At 46.8% G+C, this 12554-nt stretch overlaps 1 protein-coding gene across 4 annotated transcripts in view; it reads left to right on the plus strand.

The window, feature by feature from the left end:
* The window catches only part of SHROOM3 (shroom family member 3), a 216100-nt gene that overhangs the window by 48846 nt on the left and 154700 nt on the right, over positions 1-12554 (plus strand). The window contains exon 1 of one of the 4 annotated variants that reach the window (XM_077933757.1): positions 8497-8654. The exons of 2 other annotated variants lie outside the window; for them this stretch is intronic. The gene's annotated coding sequence lies outside the window, so the exon portion shown is untranslated. Of the gene's footprint in view, positions 1-8496; positions 8655-8780; positions 8927-12554 lie in introns of those variants that run through there. One more of the 4 variants, XM_077933758.1, reaches the window with a different exon arrangement.

Consider the following 12554-nt stretch of genomic DNA (forward strand, 5'->3'; position numbering starts at 1 on the left):
TGTTGAGGCTGGCCTCAACTACAGCCAGGGCTTTTTCGGCTGTGGCTCCGATCTGGTGGAACACTCTGTCACAAGAGACCAGGGCCCTGCGGGACTTGACATCTTTCCGCAGGGCCTGCAAGACGGAGCTGTTCCACCAGGCCTTTGGCCAGGGCATAGCCTGACTCCCTCCCTCGGCAATCTTCGTGGAGCTCTGGCCCAATGGTTGCCAGTGGCTTGAATTAATTTTATAATGAATGATTTTAGAATGTTGTTTATGCTGTACTTTTGTACTGTTTTATTGTTGTTAGCCGCCCTGAGCCCGGCTTCGGCTGGGGAGGGCGGGATATAAATAATTTTATTATTATTATTATTATTATTATTATTATTATTATTATTATTATTATTATTTCTCCTGATGGACTGGGCAGCTGGGTTGGGGGGGTACACCAGGGGGATGCACATGGAGCCCGTGTGGAATATGAATGAAACCCACCTCCAATAGGCTCCTCGCCCTCTGCCTCCATCCACCTGCCCACTAGACCACCCTGCTTGCTACTGCACCTCAGCTGCCAGGGCTCTATGCCTGTCATGGAGTCACCTGGTTGTGCCTCCTCAAAAATGTGCGCCCGCGGCCATGGCACCCCAACTCTATGCCCTCTGGGGGTTCCAAACTGGGTCATTGACCCGGGTGAAAGAAAGCCTAATTTCTCCCCTGCCCTTGGGGTCTCTTCCAGCAACACCATTCTATGGTTCTGTGATTGTGTGACATCGGTTGCTCCTATCTCTGTGCATCTTCAGTTTCTTCCATTTATAGAAAAAAAGACACACCCCCGCCCAGTTCACACCCTGATTCTAACGACCTGATCACTGGCAGTTAGCAGTCCATGGGAAAGAAGCCTTGCACGGGGCTCAGTCCTCCTCCTCCCTTTTTCCCTTTTAATTTGGTCTATTTTTAGATCTAAGTTCCCTTTCCCCGCCTACACTTTATAGCAAGAGTTCTGCAGGTGGAGGCAGAGCTGTTCACCTTGCCGAGCACACTGTGCTAACAGAATGGCTTATCTGAGTCAGAATCGGGTCAAAAACAAAACAACACAGAATGCATGCAGTCTCAGTGCCAATGCTAGCCAAGCCCAAGCGGTTTGCTGACTCCTTTCAGCGAGAACAATCAGCTCGCATTCCATCAGCATCACCTGAGCAGCGCAGCCATTTCCAGGGCCCCGGACACCTTCCAGATTCTCTTTTAGCCCTGTTAACTGGTTTGTGGCCTCTCCCCTAAATGAAGCAGCTTTTACTTATCTGCTTTCATTGGTCAGTTGCACACCCCTTCACTTCCTGGGTCAGCATTACTCTTCTCATACTGATTTATAAATAAAAGCACTATCATACCACTCTGACAGTCCTGGAGGATCCTGGGAGTTGCTGTTTGTTCAGAGAGCTGGGAATTGTGACTCTGTGGTGTCGGCAAACTACAGGTCCCACAATTCTGCTTGACAATCAAAGGGGCTCGATTATGCTTTAAACACATGGGGTGGATATGACCTGAGAAGTTATTGCCAGCTACCGTATTTTTCGCTCTATAAGACGCACCAGACCATAAGACATGCCTAGTTTTTGGAAGAGGAAAACAAGAAAAAAATATTTTGAATCCCAGAAGCCAGGAAAGCCAGCAGGATTGCAGCGCAGTGATCCCGCTGGCTGTCCTGGCTTATGGGATAGCCACGCGCAGCCTCTCCCGGGCAGGGGATGAAGGCTCCCCTTGCCCAGGAGAGGCTGGGCGCAGCCAAGCAAGAAACAGAGCCCCTTCCATTTCTTCTCCTGCTTCGCTGAAGGGGCGCTGCGCAGAGAGGGAAAGCTGCGCAGTGCCTCTCCTGCGAAGCAAAGCCAGGAGAGCAAGAGGGATCGGTGCGCACTGATCCCTCTTGCTCTCCTGGCTTCAGCGAAAGCAACGCGAAGCCTCATGAGAGCGGCAGGAGTGCTCCCGCTGCGCTTTGGAGGCTTCGCATTCCTTTCGCTGAAGCCATGGAGCCTGCATTCGTTCCATAAGACGCACACACATTTCCCCTTAATTTTTGGAGGGGGGAAAGTGCATCTTATAGAGCGAAAAATACGGTATCCTGTACATTGAGAAATAACAGCAAAACATCCCTCCTACATTCAGTATGTTCTGGCTATGATCCACAAAAGAACAGTTGGTTTAATAAGCCCTTAACTCGCTTGAACTTCTATTCTCACAGAAGATACTTTGGCCAGGATGTGATGAGATTCATTTGTTACTTCCTCGCATTTGACTGTTCAGACAGAAGCAATAAAGGGGAAGTGTGTTTTGCGAGTTTGGGAGTTGGCTCTTTCTAGACAGATAAACCTCCATGTATAAACAAAAATGCTTGCGTCATGTTCACTGAGTAGTGCGATAAGTAGACCGTAGATGCTGGATTGATCACCAGTAAAAGCTAGGGAGGGTCCAATCTGTCAATCATAGTTTCTTTCAGTTTGCCATATTCCAATCAGTTTGCATTAAAATTAAGTCTTCATGAAAATTCACCAGCATATATAATCTGGCGAACATAAGGAAGAAATTCACAGAGGGGGTTGAATTCTAGTAAAGTTAAAGGTAAAGGACACCTGGACGATTAAGTCGTGTTAAAGGCGACTATGGGGTTGCAGCGGTCATCTTACTTTCAGGCCAAGGGAGCCGGTGTTTGTCCACAGAGAGCTTTCCGGGTCATGTGGCCAGCAGGACTAAACCGCTTCTGGCTCAATGGAACACCATGACGGAAACCAGAGCAGCGCACGGAAATTCTGTTTACCTTCCCGCTGCAGCAGTACCTATTTATCTATTTGCACTGGCGTGCTTTCGAACTGCTAGGTTGGCATGAGCTGGAACAGAGCAACAGGAGCTCACCCCGTCGCGGGGATTCGAACCGCCGACCTTCTGGTTGGCACGTCCAAGAGGCTCAGTGGTTTAGACCACAGCACCACTTGCATCCCCTGAATTCTAGTAAGGAGCTCTGGTTTGATGAGCAGTTTACCTATCTCAGTGCTGCTCCCTGATACTGTTTAGCTGTGAAAAAATAAGCACCTCTTAGTAAGTCTGCCTATGATCCTCATACACTTAAAATCCCAGTGGCCTGACTTTTCTTTCATATTGCCCTGCCTTCTACCCTTCAGTGCATTTATGATATTGCTTTACTTCTACTGGTTTAATTTATTGCCGTACAGTTCATTTGGCCTCCACCATGCATTTTATGATAGGGGAACATGAACTTTCCATAATATAGCTGACAAGTAATTCCTGGACCTCAGTTTCTGTCGAAGAGGGAAACCAAAGCTGACTCATGTGAGTTCTCAGGTCACCATAAGCGCACAACAGTTATTGGAAGGCATGCAAAGAAAACGGTAGATAAAAGCGAACGGGGGCAAAGGCTGACGTCCATTTGATGGATGGGATAAATATATACAGGTGAAACTCAAAAAATTAGAATATTGTGGAAAAGTTCATTTATTTCAGTAATTCAACTTAAAAGGTGAAACTAATATACGAGATAGACTCATGACATGCAAAGCGAGATATGTCCAGCCTTTATTTGTTATAATTGTGATGATTATGGCGTACAGCTGATGAAAACCCCAAATTAACAATCTCAGAAAATTAGAATATTAAATGAAATCAGCAAAACAAGGACTGCAAATAGAACAATTTTGGACCTCTGAGAAGTAGAAGCATGCACATGTACTCAGTACTCGGTTTGGGCCCCTTTTGCATCAATTACTGCCTAAATGCAGCATGGCATGGATGCTATCAGCCTGTGGCACTGCTAAGGTGTTATGGAAGACCAGGAAGCTTCAATAGCAGCCTTCAGCTCTTCTGCATTGCTCGGTCTCATGTCTCTCATCTTTCTCTTGGCAATGCCCTGTAGATTCTCTATGGGGTTCAGGTCAGGCGGGTTTGCTGGCCAATCAAGCACAGTAATCCCATGTCCACTGAACCAGGTTTTGGTACTTTTGGCAGTGTGGGCAGGTGACAAAGTCCTGCTGGAAAATGAAATCAGCATCCCCATAAAGCTTGTCTGCGGAAGGAAGCATGAAGTGCTCCAAAATCTCCTGGTAGACTGCTACGTTGACCCTGGACTTAATGAAGCACAGTGGACCAACACCAGCTGATGACATGGCTCCCCAAATCTCTTTTCTGATGAGAGCAGCTTTTGCATCTCATTTGGAAACCAAGGACCCAGAGTCTGGAGGAAAACGGGGAGGCACACAATGCCAGATGCTTGAAGTCCAGTGTGAAGTTTCCACAGTCTGTGTTGATTTGGGGAGCCATGTCATCAGCTGGTGTTGGTCCACTGTGCTTCAATAAGTCCAGGGTCAACGCAGCCATCTACCAAGAGATTTTGGAGCACTTCATGCTTCCTTCCGCAGACGAGCTTTATGGGGATTCTGATTTCATTTTCCAGCAGGACTTTGTCACCTGCCCACACTGCCAAAAGTACCAAAACCTGGTTCAATGGACATGGGATTACTGTGCTTGATTGGCCAGCAAACTCGCCTGACCTGAACCCCATATGGGGCATTGCCAAGAGAAAGATGAGAGACATGAGACCGAGTAATGCAGAAGAACTGAAGGCTGTTGTTGAAGCTTCCTGGTCTTCCATAACACCTCAGCAGTGCCACAGGCTGATAGCATCCATGCCACGCTGCATTGAGGCAGTAATTGATCCAAACCAAGCACTGAGTACATATGAATGCTTCTACTTCTCAGAGGTCCAATACTGCTCTATTTGCAGTCCTTGTTTTGCTGATTTCATTTAATATTCTAATTTTCTGAGATTGTTAATTTGGGGTTTTCATCAGCTGTACACCATAAACATCACAAATATAACAAATAAAGGCTTGACATATCTCGCTTTGCATGCCATGAGTCTATCTCATATATTAGTTTCACCTTTTAAGTTGAATTACTGAAATAAATGAACTTTTCCACAATATTCTAATTTTTTGAGTTTCACCTGTATAAGGTCCACAAGCAGCGATGTGCATCCAGCTACCCAGCCCCCACTCCCCTCCAGTGCTGATCATGTTGCCGCCGCAGAGTGGTGTTGTAATCTGCAACTCGTGAGGGAGAACAGATTTTTATCATGTTTCAGCAGTCATGCAAAGCAGGGCGAGCAGGAATCTCGATGGACTTTGAATGAAGGACCATTTCCCAAGCAGTAACTTAACACAGCAGGTATAAGGTAAAGGTAAAGGACCCCTGGATGGTTCAGTCCAGTCAAAGGCGACTATGGGGTTGTGGCGCTCATCTTGCTTTCAGGCCGAGGGAGCTGGTGTTTGTCCACAAAGAGCTTGTCAGGTCATGTGGCCAGCAAGACTAAACCGCTTCTGGTGCAACGGGAGACTGTGACGGAAACCAGAGTGCACGGAAATGCCATTTACCTTCCCGCTGCTGCGGTACCTATTTATCTACTTGCACTGGCGTGCTTTCGAACTGCTGGGTTGGCAGGAGCTGGGACTGAGCAACGGGAGCTCACCCCGTTGTGGGGATTTGAACCGCTGACCTTCTGATTGGCAAGTCCAAGAAGCTCAGTGGTTTAGACCATAGCGCCACTCGCGTCTGTGGTGGATATATACCTAACTACCGGAAAAACCAAATATTTATGGCTTCTGGAGGAACAGTCATGTGGTCAGCCTGTGTCTGGTCTGGGCTATACCGATTCATCTTGCAGTCAGGAGAACTCGCATGACAGGGGGCACCTCTACTCCCCTCTGCCCCAATTCTCCCATTTATAAAATTAGATATCAAGAAGAATTCATCTCACATTTTTTCTTAGAGTCATACTGTGGCATTCGTATAGAGTCCCCGGTCGTCTCACCGACTATTGACCCGTACACCACTAATCCGCTGCCACCAACCAGGTCCTCCCCAGTAAATCACTAAACTCAGTCAGGTTCTTAAGTTAACAATGAAGATTGTAGTTTATTGCAAACACAAATAAACTTTAAATGCATTCGAAATGCTGTTACCCTTTACCCTTATTTTAGTCTTATTTTATTCTGTCTCTAACTCTTCTACCTCCCTTCACACAAGAACCAACTGCACTAACTGTCTCTCTATTTCCATCTGTCTGCCAACTGCTTTCCCAACCGCCTTTCCCCAACCAACTAACTAAACAAACCTCGGGCTAAGCCCTTTTATAAACAGATAGGCTCCGCCTCTGGCTTTTCTATTGGTCTACCTATTAACTCTTTCTCTCCCCCTGTACAGACATGTTCAAAAGAACGGGCAAACGCCACACATACCATCATAGAGTGTAGAGCTGGAAGGAACCCAGGGGTCATCTAGTCCAACCCCCTGCAATGCAGGAATCTCAGCTAAAGCATCCCTGACAGATGGCCATCCAACCTTTGCTTAAAAACCTCCAAGGAAGGAGAGCCCACCATCTCCCGAGGGAGACCGTCCCACTGTCAAGCAGCTCTTACTGTCAGAGGGTTCTTCCTCATATTTAGTCCTTGTAAGTCGGTTCGAGTCCTACCCTCAAGAGCAGCAGAAAACAAGCTTGCTCCCTCTTCCATGTGACAGCCCTTGAGATATTTGAAGATGGCTATCCTCTCACTTGCCTCTTTTCCAGGCTAAACACACCCGGCTCCTTCAACCGTTCCTCATAGGGCTTGGCTTCTAGGTGCTTGATCATCTTAGTTGCCCTCCTCTGCACACGTTCTTGGTATTGTAGCTTTCCATAGGTGCCAACTCCCTGGGGCCCCGGGTGCCCGAGCACCCACAAAATTCCCCATGAAGGGGCCAGGCACTCACAAATTTCAGTGCCAGAGCCATGCAGGCAGCAGGTTACCCACGGTCGCGGGTCCAAGCCGGCACTCCTGTAGCTTTCGGGGTGCAGGGGATTTGTTTCCTAAAATGGATGCAGGATGGATTTGTTGAAGCAGATGGTTTTGTTGAAGCAGATGGTTTTTAGAAAAGTGTGCCCTGCAACAAAATGTTGCAGTGCCTAGAGCACTTGGTTCAGGCTTCCTGTTTTCTCGCCTCATCGCTTAGGATTTCTTTTCTGGAGTTTTCTCTCATACTTCTGCAAACCTGGAGGTTCACCCAAGTCTCTTGTGAATGGATGGTGCTGTTTTGGCCTACATAAGTATTGGCATCTGGAGAAGGAGTTCGCCATTGGTATAAAGGACAGGGGTCAGCAACCTTTTTCAGCTGTGGGCTGGTCCACCGTCCCTCAGATCATGTGGTGGGCTGGACTATATTTTGAAAAAAAATAATGATCAAATTCCTATGCCCCACAAATAACCCAGAGATGCATTTTAAATAAAAGGATACATTCTACTCATGTAAAAACTTGCTGATTCCTGGACCGTTCGTGAGCCGGATTTAGAAGGCGATTGGGCCGCATCCAGCCCCGGGGCTTTAGGTTGCCTACCCCTGATACAGTGGTACCTCGGGTTAAGTACTTAATTTGTTCCGGAGGTCCGTTCTTAACCTGAAACTGTTCTTAACCTGAGGTACCACTTTAGCTAATGCGGCCTCCCGCTGCCGCCACGCGATTTCTGTTCTCATCCTGAAGCAAAGTTCCTAACCCAAGGTACTATTTCTGGGTTAGTGGAGTCTGTAACCTGAAGCGTATGTAAACTGAAGCGTATGTAACCCGAGGTACCACTGCATAGGAGTTAAAGGAGGAGAAGGAAACTTAACAGCCAGAGTCCCTCTGAATCAAAGGAAAGATTCCTGCTGCTTTTTAGCATTCTTCAGTCAGGTATTGCATTTCTTCTTTCATTACCAGGAGTTAATGGATTATGCCTCAAGAGTATCTGGCATTTTTACAAAAAATCAAGATGCCAGAATAATAGTTCACAAACCATGTTAACCTAACCCCCCCCCCTTTAATTTTGCTGTGGCATTAATGTCACTTCATGTGAGCTTTGGCACACAGTGCCAAGAAAGTAAATCAACTAAATCCCACTTTTGTGAATGAAATCAATTAGCAGATGGATTTGGTTCCAGTGATTATGAATCCAGTCGTAGCTTTGTAGGGCTTGCCGCAGCAGCGGATGCTAATGTTCTGCTCGAGTTAGTTTTGTGCAGTATTAATCATCTCCCCCTGCCAGTGGCGTAGCGTGGGTTGTCAGCACCCGGGGCAAGGCAAGTAATTTGCGCCCCCTAACCCGTGGATTTGCGCCCCCTAACCTGTGGATTTGCCCTGTTTCTCCGGCGTGTTTGCTTGTTCGGGATTTACTTCTGTTCCAACCTCTCTCCTGTCTCTCTGTGTGGCATAATTGCATTCCCCAAAACTCCTGGCAAAAGCTGACTCACACTCCCCCGCCACTTCCCGTTTTTTCCCCATCTGCTCCAGCCCTTGTCTGCAGCCCGGCCTGCTGGCAATTGGCAGGTAGAGCAGTAATCTAAGAGCAGCGTTCAGCAGTTGGCTCTTCTGAGTGCCGGCAGGCAGCAGACAGAATCCACCTGCCTCATTGGCTTGCTACTGATTTGCCGGCCTCCAGTTCCCTTATGTACCAGCAACAGCCTGCTCAGTCGTCCTCCCTTCCTTCCTTTCCCGTAAACGTGTTTGAGATGATCACTGCTTTGCAGCCGCCGCCTTCGCCTCTTTCAGCACCTCTCCAAACAAGCATGGCTGTCGACAAGACTCTCCTCCGGATTCTGTAAGGTAAAGCAATATTTGCTTACTTCAGCGCCGAGAAGAAGGGAGAGTTGAATCTGGAACCTGCGTATACAATGGCTCGGGAGGAGGGAGGTGGAAATCTCAGGAATCCAGGTGGCCGGCTGCAATGATTCTTTAGGGCCCATAAAGTGGACAAACAAGTAGTCCGGTGGTGACAGCAGAAGAAATTGTCCAGGCTCTCTGTGACCAGTTTGCATCCTGCCACAAATAGAGACTTTGCCCAGCTTTGCTGGAGTTTTGAAACCTTGGCTGGTGAGGTAAGGAAGTTCTGTTAAGAGGTGTCGCTTCAAAGTTGAGGCTTTAAGATTAAAAATTAAGGAAGGCCGCCTGGAGCATGAAAAGAGTTGGCTTAAAGCCCTGCGCATGATGTGGGATGTGTATGATTTAAATCTCATAGTATGTTCTGTGTCCTACAAATGATTCACCTGCTGTCTCAGGGCTTTTCTAGTGAAACTTGAAAATGTAGAGGCTGTTCTGTGAGAAAGGTGGCCACTTCTCTCTCTCTCTCTCTCTCTCTCTCTCTCTCTCTCTCTCTCTCCACCCCCCTGCCCAGGTAGAGCTCCTGTCTCTTTAACCTGGAGAAATTCAACAGGTGAAGCTTCTGATGGCATAGAGAAGCAGTGGTGGGAAATCTGCTGAACTGACTTCTACTTAGGAGCAGCTGAGGTGGCTGATTTTAACATCAATATGGGGTGTGTGCATGAGGGTTACAGAGCCCTTCCGCATTTTACCTACCCGCCTGTTGTCCTTTTGCTGCTTCACTGGAAGTGAGCTGGGCTGGGAGAAAAGTGATGGATTGTTGTTGTTGTTGAGTCGTTTAGTCGTGTCGGACTCTTCGTGACCCCATGGACAAGAGCACACCAGGCACTCCTGTCTTCCACTGCCTCCCGCAGTTTGGTCAAACTCATGCTGGTAGCTTCGAGAACACTGTCCAACCATCTCGTCCCCTGTTGTCCCCTTCTCCTTGTGCCCTCCATCTTTCCCAACATCAGGGTCTTTTCCAGGGAGTCTTCTCTTCTCATGAGGTGGCCAAAGTATTGGAGCCTCAGCTTCACGATCTGTCCTTCCAGTGAGCACTCAGGGCTGCTTTCCTTCGGAATGGATAGGTTTGACTCTCAAGAGTCTCCTCCAGCACCATAATTCAAAAGCATCAGGTAATTTAACAGGGCTCAAGGTTACCTGAAGTTGTTCTTTCGAACCCAGAAGCACTGTCCCAAATTCCTGGGAGTTTCAGTTGATGGTTGTAATTATTTGCAAATGAGAGGAAACCACTCTGCGCATGCTTAGAGGCACTCTTGTATTCCATGCTTCTCAGGTTCCGGAGGGAAACCTGTCACGGAAAACTACCTACGCCTGGATTCAAATAAAAAGCCCTGATTGTATATAATAATAGGATTGCTGAAACAGGGTTATGAAATTGACTTGCACAAATTGAAGGTGTCTGCAGTGAAGCAGTCAGGCAAACACTCTGTTAAACACTGTTTAGTGAAATAGATTGGTGCAAGAGGCCCAGAGGTGTAAATGTGACTTGACATTTGAGGCCAGTATGTTGAAGTTGAAGAGATGTCTCCAAAGGTTGCTTTGGAGTTTGGGTGCTGTTGCAGGGTCAGGGGGTACAGTTTTAACAGTTCACTCCTATCAATTGCAATGAAAATGTGTTAAATAGCAGTCTAAAGATGACTCACCACCTAAAGACTCAGAGGCCAAGCTGATCCAGAAAACTATGTTGCCGTTTGGTGGAAATTTATGTTACATATGAACAAACAACTTTTTTGAGTTTTTGTTCTAGTCCGCTGTATGTATGAATCGATTGGGTGGAATGTGTAAAATTTTATTTAACCTCAGCCCTTCTGAAAGGTGTAACCTTCCATTGTCGACAGATCTCCGGGAAGTCCGTTTAGTTTATTATGTACCTTTGTGGAAGAACATGGGTTTAATGCTTTATATTGTTGTGTTGTTGAGCACTTTGTGTATTGTTTGTATATTATTTTGTTATTTATTGAATAATAAATAATTTTTAGAAAGCATCTGAAGAAGACATCTGAATTTTTAGTAGGGATACAGGCAGCCCTGTATCGGGAGGTTTTTCATGTTTGACGTTCTATTATGTTTTTATATATGCTGGAAGCCACCCAGAGTGGCTGGGGAAACCCAGCCAGATGGGCGGGGTATAAATAATAACAATACAGTACAGTATTACTACTACTACTACTACAACAATTTGTATACTGCCCTTCATCTGCAAATCTCAGGGCAGTTCACAACATAAAAATACAATATAAATGCACAAATACAGTACATGATAAAAGCAAGGGGGGGGACCAATAACCCCCTCCTCCCACAAATACATTTAAAAGGGGGTATCAGCTGTTAATAAAGGCCTGGTTGTAGATGGGCGTTTTCACCTGTTTTGTTCTTCGACCGACTACAGTCCCTGGGGTTGGGTGCAGCCGGCCTATATAGGCTGGGGGTGGACCAGAGTGAAGCCTGCTCGCTTCAGTCTGCTCCCAAGCCCCGCCCACTCACCCTGGCCGGATTGGCCAGGATGCAAATGGTGGGAGAGCCCACTAATCCGAGTGGCCAGCCCAGGGATTCCCCCAACAGCTGGCTGCCTATCCCCAGCTTTGCTCCCTGGGCATCTGAGCCTGCAACAGCCACCCACTCGGGGAAGCAGTCGTTTGGCAGTGTTTATTCTGCTTGGCCAACCTGATGCCCTCCGGAGATTTTGGACTACAACTCCCATGTGGCTGCTGCTGGCTGTGGCCGATGGGAGTTGTAGTTCAAAACCTCTGGAGGGTACCATATTGGCAACAGTTGGCGTGGCCTTGGATGCAAAACCCAAGAGCAGGTTTCAGTGCACAGGGATTCTATAAACTTGGATTGTGTATTACTCATTTTTGGCATCTTTCATCAAGATGTGTTGACTTTTAAAGCCCTAAACGGCCTCGGTCCAGTATATCTGAAGGAGCGTCTCCATCCCCATTGTTCAGCCTGGACACTGAGGTCCAGCTCCGAGGGCCTTCTGGCGGTTCCCTCACTGCGAGAAGCCAAGTTACAGGGAACCAGACAGAGGGCCTTCTCGGTAGTGGCGCCCGCCCTGTGGAATGCCCTCCCACCAGATGTCAAAGAGAACAACAACTACCAGTCTTTTAGAAGACATCTGAAGGCAGCCCTGTTTAGGGAAGTTTTTAATGTTTAATAGGTTATTGTATTTTAATATTCTGTTGGAAGCCACCCAGAGTGGCTGGGGAAACCCAGCCAGATGTGTAGGGTATAAATATATTATTATTATTATTATTATTATTATTATTATTATTATCCTTGCAACAACTTTGTGAGAAGGTAAGGCTGATCCATGCAAGGCCATCAAGCCATCCTGGAATGATGCACTGTTTTGTACTGTGAATACAGAGCCAGCAGCGCCAACAATTTCAAATTAATTAATGGGTATTAAAATACTTTGATCTTTGTGGTGCAGATGATGGACATTAAGTGGGGAAGAGAGCATTACTTCTTCTTCTTCTTCTTCCCTAGGTCTCTATATGTTTTTAAAGGACCTGGGTAGACATAATCCTGATTTAGGCGTGCTGGTCCACAGTGGTGCCACCCTAGTTTGCACTGGGTGAAACTATGCCCAATAACATACACAACTTTATCAGATGTCTTATCAAACTATGATGCGATGGACTTTGAATCGTGACTAAATTTACCGGCTTGGTTTTCGGTTCCCATAGTGAAAATATATCCTAGATCTGAGAGCAATGTGCGTCTTTCAATCTACGCTGTGGCTACTTTTTCCAGCAGTTTTGCTGTTTGGCTGTGATATGTGAGATTCTTAGGGAAGCATCACCTATCTTTTCAAAGTAGGAGGCCTGAGTTGGAGGA

This window comes from Podarcis muralis, chromosome 9 (genome assembly GCF_964188315.1).
Source record: "Podarcis muralis chromosome 9, rPodMur119.hap1.1, whole genome shotgun sequence".
NCBI lineage: Eukaryota > Metazoa > Chordata > Lepidosauria > Squamata > Lacertidae > Podarcis > Podarcis muralis.